Below are 16,258 nucleotides of genomic sequence, written 5' to 3'. Positions count from 1 at the left end.
TTCATCTCTAAATTTACTTATCTTAACATTTAGTGCATTTTTTTTACCAGTTTGGTGGAGTGCCAGCACACCCAAAAAAAAAGAAAACACAAACGTTCTCAATAATGTCATGAACACAACAATGAACTATATTGCAGCAATTCCTACCAACTTTTAAAGCATCATGTAAGAAGTAAAAATGATAGAGGACCTGACTCATGGTTCCACCTCGCTGTAATGTACTTATCATTTTCTGAGTATAAAACTATAATCCACCCATGCAAACTGAGATATGAGACCACTTAGGAAGATGACAGATGGGATTTGTAACAAATCCCCTTATCCTCAGCTCACTTCATTTCCCAAAGTGTCAACATGCCTGAAGTCTTGTGAGAAAATAAGAGCCCTGACTTTAGCCAAAGCTAAAAATGTTTGTCAACAGCACAATTAAATGGAAGCAATGTGTAAAGATGAATCAAGATACTAGAATGGAAGTACCCAAAAAAGATCTATAATTAAGTTGCGGTCCTAATTATAAATATTATGTCATTTCTTCATGGAAATTAAAGCCCTGGCTGCCACCACTGACAAATTTGAATGGCAATTCATCAGCACTATAAAAAAATTCAAAGAAAATTTCTATTACATGATTTCTTTTCTGAGAATGCTTCTCTACCTCTTGCTTCAAGCTACGATATTAAAAACTAAAGCAAGCAGTAAACTGCAGATCTCCAGCAAAGCAAAATACTTTGTTTAAACACATATTTCATATAATAGTCACATGAGAGCTGTATTAAAAAGAAAGGCAATGTTTGCAGCCATATCATTACATTAACAGTCATTGCATTCCAGGATTCGCCATTTACGCAGCCGCCATCTTACTACCTTAGAAGGAAGATAGTTGGGGGGATTTCAGTGCGGTTTATACTCAACAGCGAGTTGGAAAAGAGCACGAAAATGATGGCTATTAGTGTAAAAGAAGCTGATAATGCTAGATGATGGAAGATGGCTCCTTCCTCGCACAGCGGTTGTGTAATAATGTACAAAAGGGAAACTGAGATTTGTAAACTTGCTCTAATGCAGGGATCTCAAATTCAACTTATGTGGGGGTCGCTGGAGAGAGTGTCTGGGCCACATCAAGTATTCCACAAAAAGGGTTTCAATTCCTCAAAAAAGTACAACAAACATTCTCATTTTTTATTAATTACAGTGCAGTTAAACGTGAACAACATAGCTTATCTCCTTGGTGCTTTGCACATGGCTCAGCATGTCTAGCTGAGTAATGATGTCTGATTTCTTGAGCGCCGCAACTTTCTCTATGCATTCCATGTCGGGTGAAAAACATTCCATCTGTTTTTCTTGAAATTGTCTGTTGTGGTCGCCAACCTTTCTCTTCACGGTAGATTTTGAAAAAGACATCCACTTAGTGTTATTTCAGAATTATGATTTGCCAAAAGCTCATCAGCTTGATCAATGCTAGCCCATGGGTGATTTAAAAAAAAAAAAGTAGAAACACCCAGGTTAACAACATGACAAATAAAGATGGGGAGCCACAAAATATCATTCTGTGGGCCGCAAAAGGCCCCCGGGCCCCAAGTTTGAGATCCTTGGTTTAATGGATAGTGTATTTTTTTGTGTTATCTCACTAAATATCCATCCTTTTCCATTTCTAAACTACACATCCTGTTCAAGGTCATGGGGAAGCGAAGCCTATCCTATCTGGCTTTGGGCGAAAGGGGGACCACACAACCCGAATTACACGGCACATATGGAGGACAACTATGGATGAATGGATGAGGACAGAGGGCATTGACAGCTGCTTGTGTATATGTGAGTACAGTAGGTGTTTGGAGGAGGGCACAGAAAGAGAAAGAGAGAGACAGAGAGCGAGCGAGAGAGACAGAGAGAGAGAGAGAGAGAGAGAGAGAGAGAGAGAGAGAGAGAGCGAGAGAGAGCATGGAAGGTATGCAGAGAGGAATTCTTGTAATTGTCCAAAGTCCACCCCACCACTCCTCAGTCATCCATGGATCTCCATTGACAGACACACACACACATTCCAGTCATCGTCTCCACGTTGCTTTCCGGCCAATCTCTCTTAGGCTCACTGACTTTGCAAGTACTCAAAGCCTGTTGATTTTAAATGGATTGAAATTGGTTGATTAGTAATATATACAATTGATTATTAATATATACAATTATTATTTTCAAAATTATTAATATTCCATTGTTGTCAAATTGATTGATGTAGCTCTTTCTTTTCACAATGCTTTTCACACGTCTGAACTGACCAAAAGTATAGATTTTGAAATAATATGAAAGTCACTCAAATTTGACTTATGAGGTTTTGGCCCAATGCCAGGGATAAGCAAGTACAGTTGATTCCCATAAGGAGCTGGACAATGGCAGTTTTAATAACTTTGCCCCAATATAGTAACACTATGATGACTTTCAAATAAAGCAAACAAAATGTTATAGAAGTTTCAGCTTCACGTTCACTGACATATACAGCCAGTTCATGTGGAGTCGGTCAATTTTCAGGATCTCAAAATTGTTTCAACACTTAACCAGATAAAGTCAATTCTCTTATTATGGGACATTGGCTTGCAAGAAGAGGAATTTCTAGTTGCCATGGTGACGCTGGGTTGCCAGTTTTTGTCTTCAATGGTGGACCAGCCAGGACACATTTCATGCAGTGTTAGTGCAACATTGATGCTAAAAATGTTAATTATGTGCATGTGCAGTATTTGTACAAACACAACAAATGATCGGACAACGTTTATTTTTAAGACATGAACTAATTTGGTTAGAATTTAAAGACTCCTATCTGACCGTGTCTTTGCGGCTTGATTTATGTACTACTGAAAAGTGGTGTTCACCACAGTAACTTAAAGTGGCAATTACATTTCAAATTGAAAGAAGAGGACCTGCATGGGAGAATATAACAATCACTTTTTAAGAGTCACATTAATGAACTTAATGGATGATTTTGATGTGGTCACGGAGCCAGTAAAACTCAGCTGGTTCTGATCACTCACTTTGCATTAGTGCAGCAGTGAGGAAAATGACGAGTTTCTTTATGACATTCAGTTTTCAGTTTGGTCTCTTTTGCTATTCCCTTGCTCCAAGATGCCCTTGAGGTAGGATTCCTTGTGCCAAGTGTGTGTGTGTGTGCGTGTTTGCGTTTGTGTGTGTGCGTGCGCATGTGTATGTGTGTGTATAGAGTTACAGACAGGCGTCTGCGTACAGCTGTGTCTGATCTGATTTAAATTGATGAAACGCCACACTGGCCGATAACAAATCCTTTGTGTAGACTCACTCTCATTAGACACTCGCTTGTAATATTGAGCGGCACACTATATGCACAATGTACTAAGGACGTTAAAGTGAGAGGCCATCTAAGGCTAATCTAGGTTATGTGAGTTTAGCAATGTGTTGGGGTGTTAGTTACGGTCTGGCTTGAGAAACAATTGATTTATTGATGGCACAGCCATGAGCTGTTGGGAATTTCCTTTTTAAGTTGCAAAGCGGCTGCAATCTGGAAGGCTTGTGGGCCATCCAGAGTAAAAAAAAGTGGTCAGAGCGGGAGCAGACAAAAGGCATGAATGAGCATCTCCATTTCCTGAGCGGGACTACTGAAAGGGAATTTATTGCAGTTGCGTGGGCAAGGGGGTGGGGGGGAAACACGAATTGGGCAGATGTTCTATATGACTGTCAAAGGCGAGGGATTGCTCAGAGGTCAGCCCCAGGTTTCTAAGAGTGGGATGAAAGATGACAGGAAAAGGTAGAGTGAAGAAGACACATTTATACCCACTGATGAGCAGGTCTTCACAGTTATATCATGTCAAAGTGGAGAAGAAAAATAACGATCCAATGTATGGCCAGCGTTGTGAGAGCTCATCCTGTTTAAGATATTTTGGTAGCCTTTTGTGTAGCGGTGTCATGTCAATATTAAAATCCCCAGCCCTGACCAGCTTTTTTATTAGTCTAACATTTTCAGACCGGGCCAGGGGTCAAGTAGGAAAAAGACCCAGAGAAATTGCTTTACACGGACCAATTTGCCAAGTTAGAGCTCAACGGAGATGAAAGCATCCGAAACGGTTCATCAAAACCACAGCCAAGCTACCATTGTGACTTGAAAGTTATTAAAGATAATCAGGCAAAACTCAAAGGGTATAAATTGGAAATTGTGTTGCCGAGTCATGAAAAGGAAGTCTCTTAGTTATAAGCCAACTCATCTCATGAATGTATCTTTAAAATACACAATTTCCTCACAACAGGGTAAAAAAAAAAAAAGAAGAGCCAGGACAAGTGATTTTTATCTGTGGCAGGATGTGAACTTCGACTTAAGATGTTACTTATTCAACACCATGAAATTTCTTATCGCTTACTGAGAAAGAGTCGGACGGAAGAACGGGCGGGCAGTGGATGGATGGATGGATGGACGGATGGCTAACAGTGATCATATGTATATGAAAAAACAAGTATATTTTCGACTGCTGAATGTTGCACAAGACATAGATGTTGTCACGATGTTTGTATACAGTCATACATTCCGATCATCAAATCCTCCCTCGTGATATTTCTCCCAGTGTTGTTTGCCTCGTTTCTGCTTTTCTTCCATACCCTCCAGTCTGTCTGTCACGCTATGTGTATTTCAAAGAAGATTCTTTGCTTGATTTAAGCACAAAACAAATAAAAAATGATGATTTTGCCTTGAAGCTAATCTCACACCAAGCATAAACCCACCTCCTGTCTGCCGCCAGTAATCAAAAGTGTTGTGTGACTATTTGGCCCCGCTTGCCATCAGCTGCTCAGACCAAGCACAAAAATTCGGTTCTGTTTTGGATTTCAGGACAAACACTTGCTTCCTCCCGCTGACTCACTCGGTTCTGTCTTCCTTCTCACCACACTCCCTGGCCTCATAAACTTTGCTTTTTCTCTCTCTTCTCTTGCTTGTTCTATGTTTTCATTATTTAGCACCTGTCCAGTTTAGAACAGGAAATCTTGTCGTGCGAACGGTCTGACGTTTGAAACACAAATACAAGCTTAAATCCGGACAGAGCGGCATACTTAGGGACACTGACGCACATCCATGGTGCTGTGTAGTATACGAACACTGTGGCCACATGCGCACGGTCCTGACATTTCAGATTGTACATTAGTTAATGTGGAAAGACATCTGGGCTGGATTACCGCTACACCTAATGACTATTTCATGTCAGGAGGAGAGCAAAAGGAGAGTGGAGCAAGAGAGGCCAGCCACTAAATACACGCAAGAATTCCTTCGTCTCTGCTGTCCTCTCTGTGTCCTTGGTTTCTGAAGCTTGTCCTCGTGGCAATTTAGTTCCAAATTTCACATTTTGGTGAAAGCACATACCGACGGGCCAAATTTGAGCTTTGGGTGGATAATGTTCAAAGTCAGAAAAGACCCGATTACCGGTAGTGTGGTGCTGTATTAAGGGGGATTTTTCCCTTCCTGATTTGCTCAGAAAACAGTCGAGTCGACAATTATTATTGTTGAACATGTTAAATATTTCCAACTGCCAAGCACTGAGTTCAGCTTACTCTGACTGTGATTGAAATGGCTTTTTATTTTGCTTTTTTTGTGGGGTTTCATTGTATTGCAACCACAGAAGGTAAAGTGTGGTGGTAAAAAGATAAAAAATATGGTGATGACCACAGAACTCCAAATTAAAGTTATCATGGTGCAGGAAATGCAATGAATTGAAAAGACCTGCTATTATATTTAAAATGGATGAAGTGGGTTTAGCCATTATCTAAAGCGACTTACCATTCCCAAACACGAGCAGGCAGTTTATTACTTTTACGTTGAAATAAAGCTGCAGACATACCCCAATTATTTCAATGAAAATAATCTGTTACATCATTGGAACAGTAACCGAGTGAACTTTTGATGATCGTTATTTAGCCATAAAGCGGCAATTTTATTGAATCTCAGGGTTCATCCGTGAGAGGGTATAGAATAAAGTACAATCGAGATCACAATTGAGAAGGTTGTTAGCTTTATATTCTATGCTTGACTGGCTTTAAGAGGAATCTTGCTTACACAAGCACTCAACACCCTCCTTTCTATCCCCACTCTCCAAGATGACATGAAGACGACGTTACAGTCTCGCTTGCTGTTAAACCGCTGCAAACCACCAAGTGTGACATGATGAGCGCGAACATATTAATGGGGAATCTTAAAATCCCACAACGTGGTTAAAATCCTTTAGTGTGTGACATGCTAACGAAAGATTCTGAAGACATGTGGCAGTTTTGCAATCTGTGCAGTATTATGTCAATGGTACGGTAGAGTATGTGTTTGTACGGGGGGGGGGGGCTGCACGATGCACAAGATTTTGCTTAACTTATTTGTACATTTTACTTTAGAATGAATATAGTAACAGTAAACAAACTACTACTATGATTAAATGAATATAAACAATAAGTTGGCAGGGTCTTATTAAACTAGTAAGACACCAGCGGCATTTGTTACACAACTTCACATTGATTTTCTTTTCAGTGGCATTCTTAACTGTCATTCAAGTGTAAAAACTTTAGCTTGACAGTTGGGAATGCTAAACAAGAAAATACAATGATTGACTTTTCTACACTTCTATAAATCTTAACACATTTCATGCTTGATCAATGAAGGTCTTATGATGGAGACAGTTGGACAATGGAACAAATTAGATTATCCACCATTTCTTATTTAGATGATGTTAAAAAGTATACTAAATGTAGTGCACATCCTGCGTTGATTAAGATTTTTATGAAAGAGATCTTTCTTTTTTGGATACAACAGCATGTGTTAAAGTGAGGGGCAACAGAGCATTACATTATTCCACTTTGTTCCCCTTGAAAACTTCCCCTTGGAGAACTGTGCCGGATGTTGGATGCAATGATGGATGATACATAAACATATGGGGTATATGAAGGCTGTTTGAATGCAGGCCCCTCACCCACATGAGACAAGAGCCAAATTCTCTTTTCCACTTCATAGTCAGTGGTCACATGAAAAAGACTCCCAGCCCGACATTTGGCAATTAAAACCATATTGCCGTGTCTTTGTGCATCCCTTTTGTCAACACTCCTTGGTGACGTTCAGTACCTTCAATCTGAAGCCCGTCAAGACGTTCATGATGGGCTTCGGATCGATGCCTGACAGTCGTAATCTGAGACATTAAGGATTAGGAGATCATTTTTGGTCAACAGCAAAACACAGCAACTAGTTAAATTTTAAAACTAACAGACTTGTGATATCGGTGGATTATTTGATTATTATCTTTCCATAGGACCAAACCCCAAGTGCTCCAAAACACAGTGTATCGTGAGTAGCGAGTCTACCACAAGTCAAATGTCTTTTCCACGTCCGAGCCTAGGGCCCAAATTCTTTATCTGTGCATCTGAAAATGTCATCTTGCTAATGGCCGCTAAAGCTGCCGCTCATACGTACTGTACGTCACATGCTTCCTGCCCTGGAACTAAAGCCCCAAAGCTGTCTAGCATTGTGCATTTGTGTGAGTGTGAGTGCGTTAAACAATAGCCAAAATGCTTTAGTGCACATGCAGCAACTCACAACGTAGATACGGCATTAATGACTAACTCGCATTGTTCTTTGTCTGTATGCTAGTTCATGGGACAAAACCTCACTTGTGCATGTGAGACGCAAACACACTGACACAAAGTGAGGCACGCCCATCCCAAAGTGCAGTTTGTGGAGGAGGATGCTCTCTGAAGGTGAGCCCCAAAGGATTCGCTTTATGCGTGTCTCTCCTTTCAAGTCTATAGCCGAGTGAGCGTATTGCCAACTGGCTGTGGAAAACAATGAAAAGCATAATACTGAGACAGCTAGCTGTTTTGAAACAATAGTCATTTCCGATCACTGTCATGTGTGTTTGTTATTGTTGAATTAAATATTTGGGAGACACTGATTTTAAAGAAGGGGGGGGCGGTTGAAAAGAAGGATGGGTGTAGCTTTTATTCAAAGGAGGGGAAGCCAAATTGGAAATGTGGCATGATCCCACCTCCCCTCTGGGACCCCTGAGTCAATTAGCCGGTAGAGCTGCCAAGAGGATGAGTAGCCCGGGGAGGGGGTCGAATGCTGGTGGGAACGATAGTGCTCTTAGTGAATGCATCAGCAAGAGAAATTTAATGTGTAATATTGAAATGTTTTCATTTCAACATAATTCTAGTTAGTGGAGTGGTCTATGGACCATCTAATGAAAATTTGCACTTTTTTTGAAGTCATCAGAGGGTAGTTAAATGAGCTATACAAGCCACGCTTGTATGGATGGATTGTGCTTTTCTTGTGAAAACTGATTAGGCGCGTAATATATTCTAACTATAATGTTGCTCCATGGCCGATTTGGTGCGGAACTTAACTGCATATCTTTATATAATGCTTCTCGCTTGTGGGAAATGGCAACCAGAGTCACTGATGCGCTTTTGAGCCTAAGACAACAGTAAAACAGAAAATGAGCAGAGCAACAGAGAGGTCTTATGAGGCAGAAAATTCACATCAAATTAAAACCCTAAATTTGCTGAGCAAACAATCTTGAATGACTTTTTGTCCAACTCAAGTGAAAACCTCAATGAAATGAGATCCTAACCAATGTTGGTTCAGTCAGAGAGGAATTGACAGGACACCGGGCAGGCTTCACTAATGCACAAATCACCACTGGGAGCCATCAAAATGAAGCTTTACCATCATCATCATCATCATTCCAATAGCAATACAAGTGTTTTTGCTTTTTCCATCTGTCATTCCAACATCTTAGCAAAGAATTGTGAGCAGGACATCAGGTGGAGATTGATTTGACAGATTTAGCACCAAAAATGTAAATCTGCTTTTTCTCACCAATTCCTGCTCATTGTACATTTAATGTTTTAAAACCTTCAGGAAGCCCATTTCCAACCCCATACATGTGTGTTTATTCTATTAAAGGGGTTCACAGACAGTTATGAGTCATGAACTCTGTTTATGTTCTTCCCGGGTTGTAAAGACAAGTCAAAAGGTTCAAAGTCTGTTGTTGTAAATTGCCTGCTCAAAATGTTACAATGACACGTTGAAAAAATTTATAAACGTGAATAAGCTGTTGAATATACTTTTTTGGTACTCACTGTGTTTGTGTAGTAGTGGATACCAACATGAGTATTTGTGTCATCTACATATGTTTGTTTGTATGTATATTAGAGTTCATGCATGAAGTCAGCCTTTGGGGGGGTGCTGTTAAGAAAGGCTATAAAGATTATAAGCTAGAAACTCAATTAACAGGATATATGTACTATAGTTTCATGTTGTGCCGCCTAAATCACGACTGGCATCATCTTTGTCTTTGTGGTGTGGATACAGTACTTGTGCATATGTGTGTGTGCAAAAAGATGGCAGGTGACTTGAGTGACAGACTAGTTGGGGGTGAGGAGGATATGGAGGCAGAAGCGCATCCCATCTTATCTGACAGGCACACTGCAGAACAGCAAAATCCCTTGCATAAGCCCCTGGAGCTCCCCTGTGGGACATGCTGTGCATGTGTGTGCGTGCGCAAGCTTGCTCTGGAACAGACAGTTACTGAAAGTATACGGGTGCTTGCTTATGTGTAACATGAAGTGTGTGTGTGTGTGTGTGTGCACTTTTGTGACAGGGAGAGTGAGAATCTCGTTACTTTCCCCATCGCTGTGCGGAGCTCCCTAATTCCTGCTCACCTTCAACAGTACATCACTGCTCAAGGTGATCTGACAGGACAGTCCCAGCACCCTCCCCCTCCCCCTCCTCTATTACACACAGCAACAACACACATGGATGAGACCAGCAGTGCGTGTATAACTTTTGCTTTGCAAATGAAAATGTGTTTTTCAGTACTGGATTCCCAGATTTTTGTTTTGGAAATGATTTCCGTTATTTGCTGAAGTCACTGTTTTTTTAGTCTTACTTTTCTATTAAGCGGGGCTTTAGTGCCATCTTTTGGAATCTTAGTGCGAAGGAACAATGTTCAGATGACATCTCGACTAGGAGACAATGTTCTTATATATTATGGCTTTTTAACTTTGAGATGTCTAAGTTAGTGCTCCCAATAGTTGTTTTTTTTTTGCTAGCCCTGACCATCATCCACTGATGGAAGTGAAAGGAAATACCGTATGTCAGATTTCCAGCACTTTTTCACCGTCCAAGCCTTGAAAGTGTCTTTGAGGTTTCATTAAGCCCCTGTAGCTTTGCTACAAGTAACACATCCATCCTTCCTCTGTGAACAGTCAGCTGATGGTGAAGAAAGATTGGCCAGTGTGGCCTCAGCCCAACCTTAACCTCAGGCCAATCAGCAAGTTTAAATTACTATATTTCCTTATCTTTGACAAGACAGTTAATGCCTAGGCTGACCCTTCACCTCATTCATGAAAATACATCTAAATTATTGAAGAAAAAAAACATACTATCCATTAGAGTCGGGCTATTAAGGCATTGACGCCTTGTCATCAAATTTTACAGTTCAAAATATATGTTTTTCTGTCTGTAGATCTTCTAGCTGAGATGAGTGCCATTTGTTTTATGGATTTCTAATCAAGTTCAACATCTTTACACACAATGCGGTTTTGAGCATTTCTGCAGCACCTCCCTTTAAACTATTACATTTTCAGTTTGGAGTTCTACACATCAATTACATTCTTATCTACACTTGTCACCCAAAAATATGCTTGCCTCGTGTTCCTTTCTGTGACTTCAGGTTCAACTCATTTGTTATCATAATATTCCAGGTGTGTACCTTATTTACACATATCATATGACAACGGTAAAATATGACGGCCATTATGTCGCACTCGAGCGTTAACCTACTTGCATACTTCATGTTCAGGCTGTAGCGTAACCAACTGCGCAACAGCGGAAAAGTTCAAACTCACCACTTTGATGTATTATTTTTGTTACCTCGCAAGTCTATAATTGGATAATTGGTATATTTGGAAATCTCAACTGATTAATAATGGCACCTCGGTTCTACATGCTACCTTAATCCAGGATCACTAACTAAGACAAACAAAAAAATCAAACCCAAGTACAAAGCTCTAGGAATTGTTTTACACTTTTATGCAAGCAGTTCTCAAAACTTCTCAGTCACAGGTTCAGATTTGCCCAGGAGCATGGAACACTGAGTACTTCCATTGTTTTTGTTTTGTCTCTTGCATGGTCTTGTGAAGAATCACCTTCAAGGTCTGGTTTTGTAAACTCCCATGGGATACTACCTCGAGGCAGATTTAAATGCAGCATTCCACTCTGCCTCTCTATCCCGATTACATGAAAATGCAGCCATCATAAAATTGCTTTGGCCACATGAAACAAAACTCACATGTGACTCCTCTCACTTTAATTGAATTTGTGCTGATTTTCTTCTTTGGTGGAGTTCAATTGGTGTGAGTATGATCGTGAACCAAATCACCCCGCAGTCTGAGCGGTCCCAAACCTATTCAGGCATGGTTCAGTTGTGATTACCAAGAAATTGGACTTCAGGCCAATTCTTCAGTTAACCTTCTAACGGGATTCACAGTATGAGGCATCATTGCACCTGCCTAGCAATTTACATTTATTAAATTGCCACATTTTTGTCATAAACTTTATATTATAAACACAATTGGGAAATTGCAAGCCACATTAATGTACATAAGGACGTGGCCCAAATCTGACATGTTTTTTGGCGCGGGCATGACTGATAAGATTGTATCTAATGAAAATAACACATTTGACATTCTTTATTCACTAATAGAATCTTATTAGTACATAGGATTAAAAAAATGCATGGGTGAATAAATAAATGAACCCAATGAAAGTTTGATGCAGTATGAACAGCCTTTTGCTTTTTATTTGACTGAGAGAACAACTGACTCATCTGTCCCCTCCGGCTGCATAGAAAAAAAAGTCAATATTTCAAGACAGTACACTTAAATATTTCAAACAAAGGGAACTTGACATTGGATACAATCTCTCGCTCTCTCTTCGTGCTCTCTCTCATTTATATGTATACACATACATACGTCATACACAAACGCACACACACACACACACACACATACATGCAAGAATAGATAATAGTGGAAAAGATGTGTGTGGCCAGAGGCCTGACAGGAGAGAGTTAGGGAAGAAGGTTAATGGGTTTTCACAGCGAGTAAGGGGTTGAGATGGGGGTTAATGGCTTTTAGGGTGTGGTGGTGGATCACTGACATTCATGAACTAAAACATACAAGTTACCTTGGCGGTCTCAGCCAGCAATCAGTAGAGGCACCTTGAACTCATACAGCAGGTTAAATAAATGTCTGCTTTGCTGCAACAATGTGAACACAAGAGCCAATACATCATGTGAGCAGGTGCACAATACTGCTTGGGCTTCAGCGGTTATGCCAGTCTTTTATTTTGCCCAACAATCTCTCACACTTCCGGCGACATATGACAGGCTGTACTTTGACCTTGCTTTTGTTTTCGTGGAAAATATGAATCGTTCTGTATTACAAGCATCTACAATTTGTGTGTGCCAAATTGGAAAAATCCATTGGAACTCCTCTTGGATTTGAGATTTTGATATACAGGCTATCACAAGATCCAACCACAATAACGATATGAACAACATGAAGAGATCATTGTAAAATTACACAACCTTGACTCTAACACAAAACAGATGAGGTTTGCAGCCAGATCTGTCACAATTGTCAACTAAACTAAGCTAGCTTATCAAGGTCATCAGTCTTTTTTTTTTTTTTTTTTAAAAACGTTATGCAATGCTTTGAGGTCAGACCAGGTGAACTCAAGTGAGCTATTTTCTACATCCTTGAATGCAACATATAAAGCATTCTACACTGCAACCTTATTTGATTATTTAAATAATTGATTAATCAATCGATTAATTGTTGAATATTTTGTTGATTATTTGATTAATATGATTTTTTTAAAAAACACTTTAATTTCCATCACACAGGAGACAGATTGGTACTGCAGAAAACATAAACTAATGATGATTCAGTTACTGCTTGGGTCGGTAGCGTGTAGGAAAATAGAACAAAAATGCTGATCGTTGTTTTCTAAAGTGGGACATAACAAAACACTATCGCATTGTCTCTGAACAAAGTGTATAATTCCCTACCCAAATAGGAGCTTTACCCAAGTGAGTCAATCTCAATATATACAATTGCTCTGGTGCGAATATGGGCTTGTGTGGTATGAAAATGGAAGGGTTACAATCCAGGTCAAAAATGGCTTTTGGTGGGGAATGTTACAAAGACCAGCAAGACCTAGGATTACAACGCTGAATAGGTGAGTTGACAGACAAAACACACACCTGCAAGCCCTCCTACAGGGTGGGAAAACATCAACTAAGGATGGGAAAAGATGCCGATTCTTTGCTTCACATGGAAAACAACATACACATGAAACTTTATGATGGGAGATGATTGTAAAAGGTGGAGAAGGGGATAAAGACCCAAGATGTGGATTTTGGAGCTTACCATCAGAAAGCAACAAAGGTTAAAATTAAGTTAAGGGCACAAAAGTGGCAGAGGAGCTTAAGGTTATGATGTCACAATACCCACACACAAATCCAGGACAAAAGTACCGCAAATCAGTGCTGACCAATGAGAAGCATCTACAGTGATTCCATGAAATGTGTGTTGATTGCCACGCTCGTAACTTTAGATCATCTCTCGCCAATGAAATCAATAGAAATGTCATTCATTTTTAGCTTGTGGGTATTGTTATATTGGCTGTCTAGGTGTGTTGCTCCACTATTTGTATTCAAATATGTTGCTTAAAAGTTTATGACACTGATGCTATTTGCTAGCCCATCAATGGTGTTTTGTATTGGTTAGCAGCATTAAATAGACCTTCCTCAATCAAAGCTATTTGGTTCCTCAGTAAACATCAATTGGGAGTGAGATTTAAAAGCTCGACGCTTCTGTTTTGATTTGTCAAAGTGCTGAGTTGAGTTGAGTTCACTGCCAACCTGCAGCACTCGTATCTAAAATTTATGGTTGCAAGTGCTTCTGGAGATTGCAATGTCCTGTAAGGACTTGTACTACCAAATTCAGTCCATTTTTACTCAAACTCAGAATGTGGTTGGACAGCTGAATCGAAGGCCATCCAATATTTTCATTTGTTTATTCACAAGTGGTTATGTTTTTTTTTTTTTTCCACGCTGACTGCAAGTGCTCCAGGAGTGTTACCCTTCTGGGTCTTTGTTTTTGCAAAATAAATTTCCCCCCAAAATGCGACTTACACTCGAGTGCGACTTATAGTCTGAAAAGAAGCAGTAATTGTCAAGCTTAAGATTCAAATAGCAAGCCTAGCTGTGACTTTAGTTCTCTCAGCTATGAAACATCAAATGATGCATAAAATTTCCAAACAACCATCACAAGTCATTAATATTTTTTTCCGATGATGTTTAATGTGACTTTGCAAAACTTTAATCAAGTTGACCTATTCCGTCAGCGGAATAGAATGCAGATATTGAACACACCTGCACACACCTTCACTATCTCTCTCTCTCTCTCTCTCTCTTACACAAACACGCACAAAACTTCCTCCATCAGTTAGTCATTACAGACGAACCTCTGCACGACAAAACATATAAGGCGGTTGATATGAAAGGGCAAAGGTTCAGCAGTAAAGGTATGTCTCACCTTTGTCACCAGAAGCTCCTCTGGCTTGTGTTCCGCCTGTGTCGTCAGCTTGTTCTGACTGCCCCTAGCAGGTGCCAATGACTCCACGAGGAAGCAAAGGGGAACTGTATTCTGAATATATATTTTCTAACTCACTACTATACTCCTTTCTCAGAGTCCTGCTGGGATTTTTACAGCTGCATATTTGCCTTTGCGTATATGAGTCGACACAACTCCAAAGGCTCCCGGAATTCCCGGAGTCCTGTGCCGGGAGAGCAAGCGTGGTTTTGCTCCTCTCTGTCCTTCCTCTTGGAGAGAGGAGGGGGTGGGACGCCACACAGGAGAGGATCCCAGCTATTTCACTCCTTCCTCCACCTTTTTTTATGCTCCCACCTTTTTTCTAAAGCCCCATTCCCATTTTCCCAACTACAATCGCACACCTTGAGGATATAAAGAGAAGATTTATTCCACTGGGAAAATGACACCATACGAGGTAGCCCTCAATAGGCCTAATAACTATTTTAAAACACCAATATGCATGCCTGGCCATTACAAACAAGCAACTTCGTTTCTATCAAAATGTGCAGACAACACTAGACTTAAATGCTTAGCAAGGCATGAAAGCAATTCAATGTGTGACACACACACAAACACACACCTCTTCCAGCTGCACTCCACTCCACTGCCGTCGCTTTCTAGAGGTGAAGTGGCTCCTTCACTGTCCTTGTGTGGCATGTTTAACACAATGTCATTTGTCTTCAACCCCGTTTGGATCTGGTACACAGCTGATACGTACAAAGATGTCTCCTTTAAAGTTTCCCGGTGGAGCCTTGTACATTACTGACTATTTCCTTGACTTGGATTTTCAGATAATTGTCTCTGGAAATGGAATTATTGTGGGCGGCACAATGCATAATTTATTTTGAACATCTGTCTCGGAGCTCGGAGGTTCTGGTGTCTAATCTCAGTTCCCGCCTTTCGTGTGGTGTCGGCGTTCCAGCTTCATCCCACATTCCAAAAACATGCATGCGAAGTTAATCAAAAACTCTAAATGTTGTTTTGTCTATGCTCTGTGATGGACTGGCGACCAGTCCCGGGTGTAGCACACCTCTTTTGAGTCCGCTGGGAAAGGATCCAACTCACCCGCCAGTTGTAACACAAAAGGACATCCTTCGTGCACTCTTACAGCCTATTTAGAAATATGCTTGCTCATAATTAATTCATCAGTTATTGATGTGCTACTCCTATACTATCATCTGACTCACACCAAACAAATGTAGGAAGCACATTTCCCGCCATTTTATTCATCTAAAGAAAATAGGGGATGTCTTTGTCTCTTTGTGCTTCTCTATCTGGGGCGCCGCACGTACATTCACTTGACCCTGCCCTTCTCTCCTCTGTCATTGCTAACCTTTCCTCAAAGGAGCCTGTGGTTTTCTTTTTTTCATTTCGATTCCTCTGCGTTATCTGAAATTACTCATCCCTTGTAAATCCTTTTTCAGAGTTACATCACTTTCATCCATCTTTCCTCTGCCTTTAATAGTTAAGCATCAATTTACAATTTTCCTTGTGTTTTGCATCTCTGACCAAATCTCTTTTTGTGGCTTTTTTCTCTCCCTTACATTTCACCTTCTTTTAACTAGCAACA

At 40.3% G+C, this 16,258-nt stretch overlaps 1 protein-coding gene across 2 annotated transcripts in view; it reads right to left on the bottom strand.

Annotated features, from left to right (window-relative positions):
* Positions 1 to 15,436, bottom strand: part of sema3b (sema domain, immunoglobulin domain (Ig), short basic domain, secreted, (semaphorin) 3B) — a 48,599-nt gene extending 33,163 nt beyond the window's left edge. Inside the window, exon 1 of one of the 2 annotated variants that reach the window (XM_049753666.2) lies at positions 15,269 to 15,436. The gene's annotated coding sequence lies outside the window, so the exon portion shown is untranslated. Of the gene's footprint in view, positions 1 to 14,631; positions 14,966 to 15,268 lie in introns of those variants that run through there. The other variant, XM_049753665.2, reaches the window with a different exon arrangement.
* Between the last annotated feature and the right edge of the window lie 822 nt (positions 15,437 to 16,258).

This window comes from Syngnathus scovelli, chromosome 2, assembly GCF_024217435.2.
Source record: "Syngnathus scovelli strain Florida chromosome 2, RoL_Ssco_1.2, whole genome shotgun sequence".
Classification (NCBI taxonomy): domain Eukaryota; kingdom Metazoa; phylum Chordata; class Actinopteri; order Syngnathiformes; family Syngnathidae; genus Syngnathus; species Syngnathus scovelli.
This window is presented reverse-complemented; position numbering and strand designations above follow the sequence as displayed.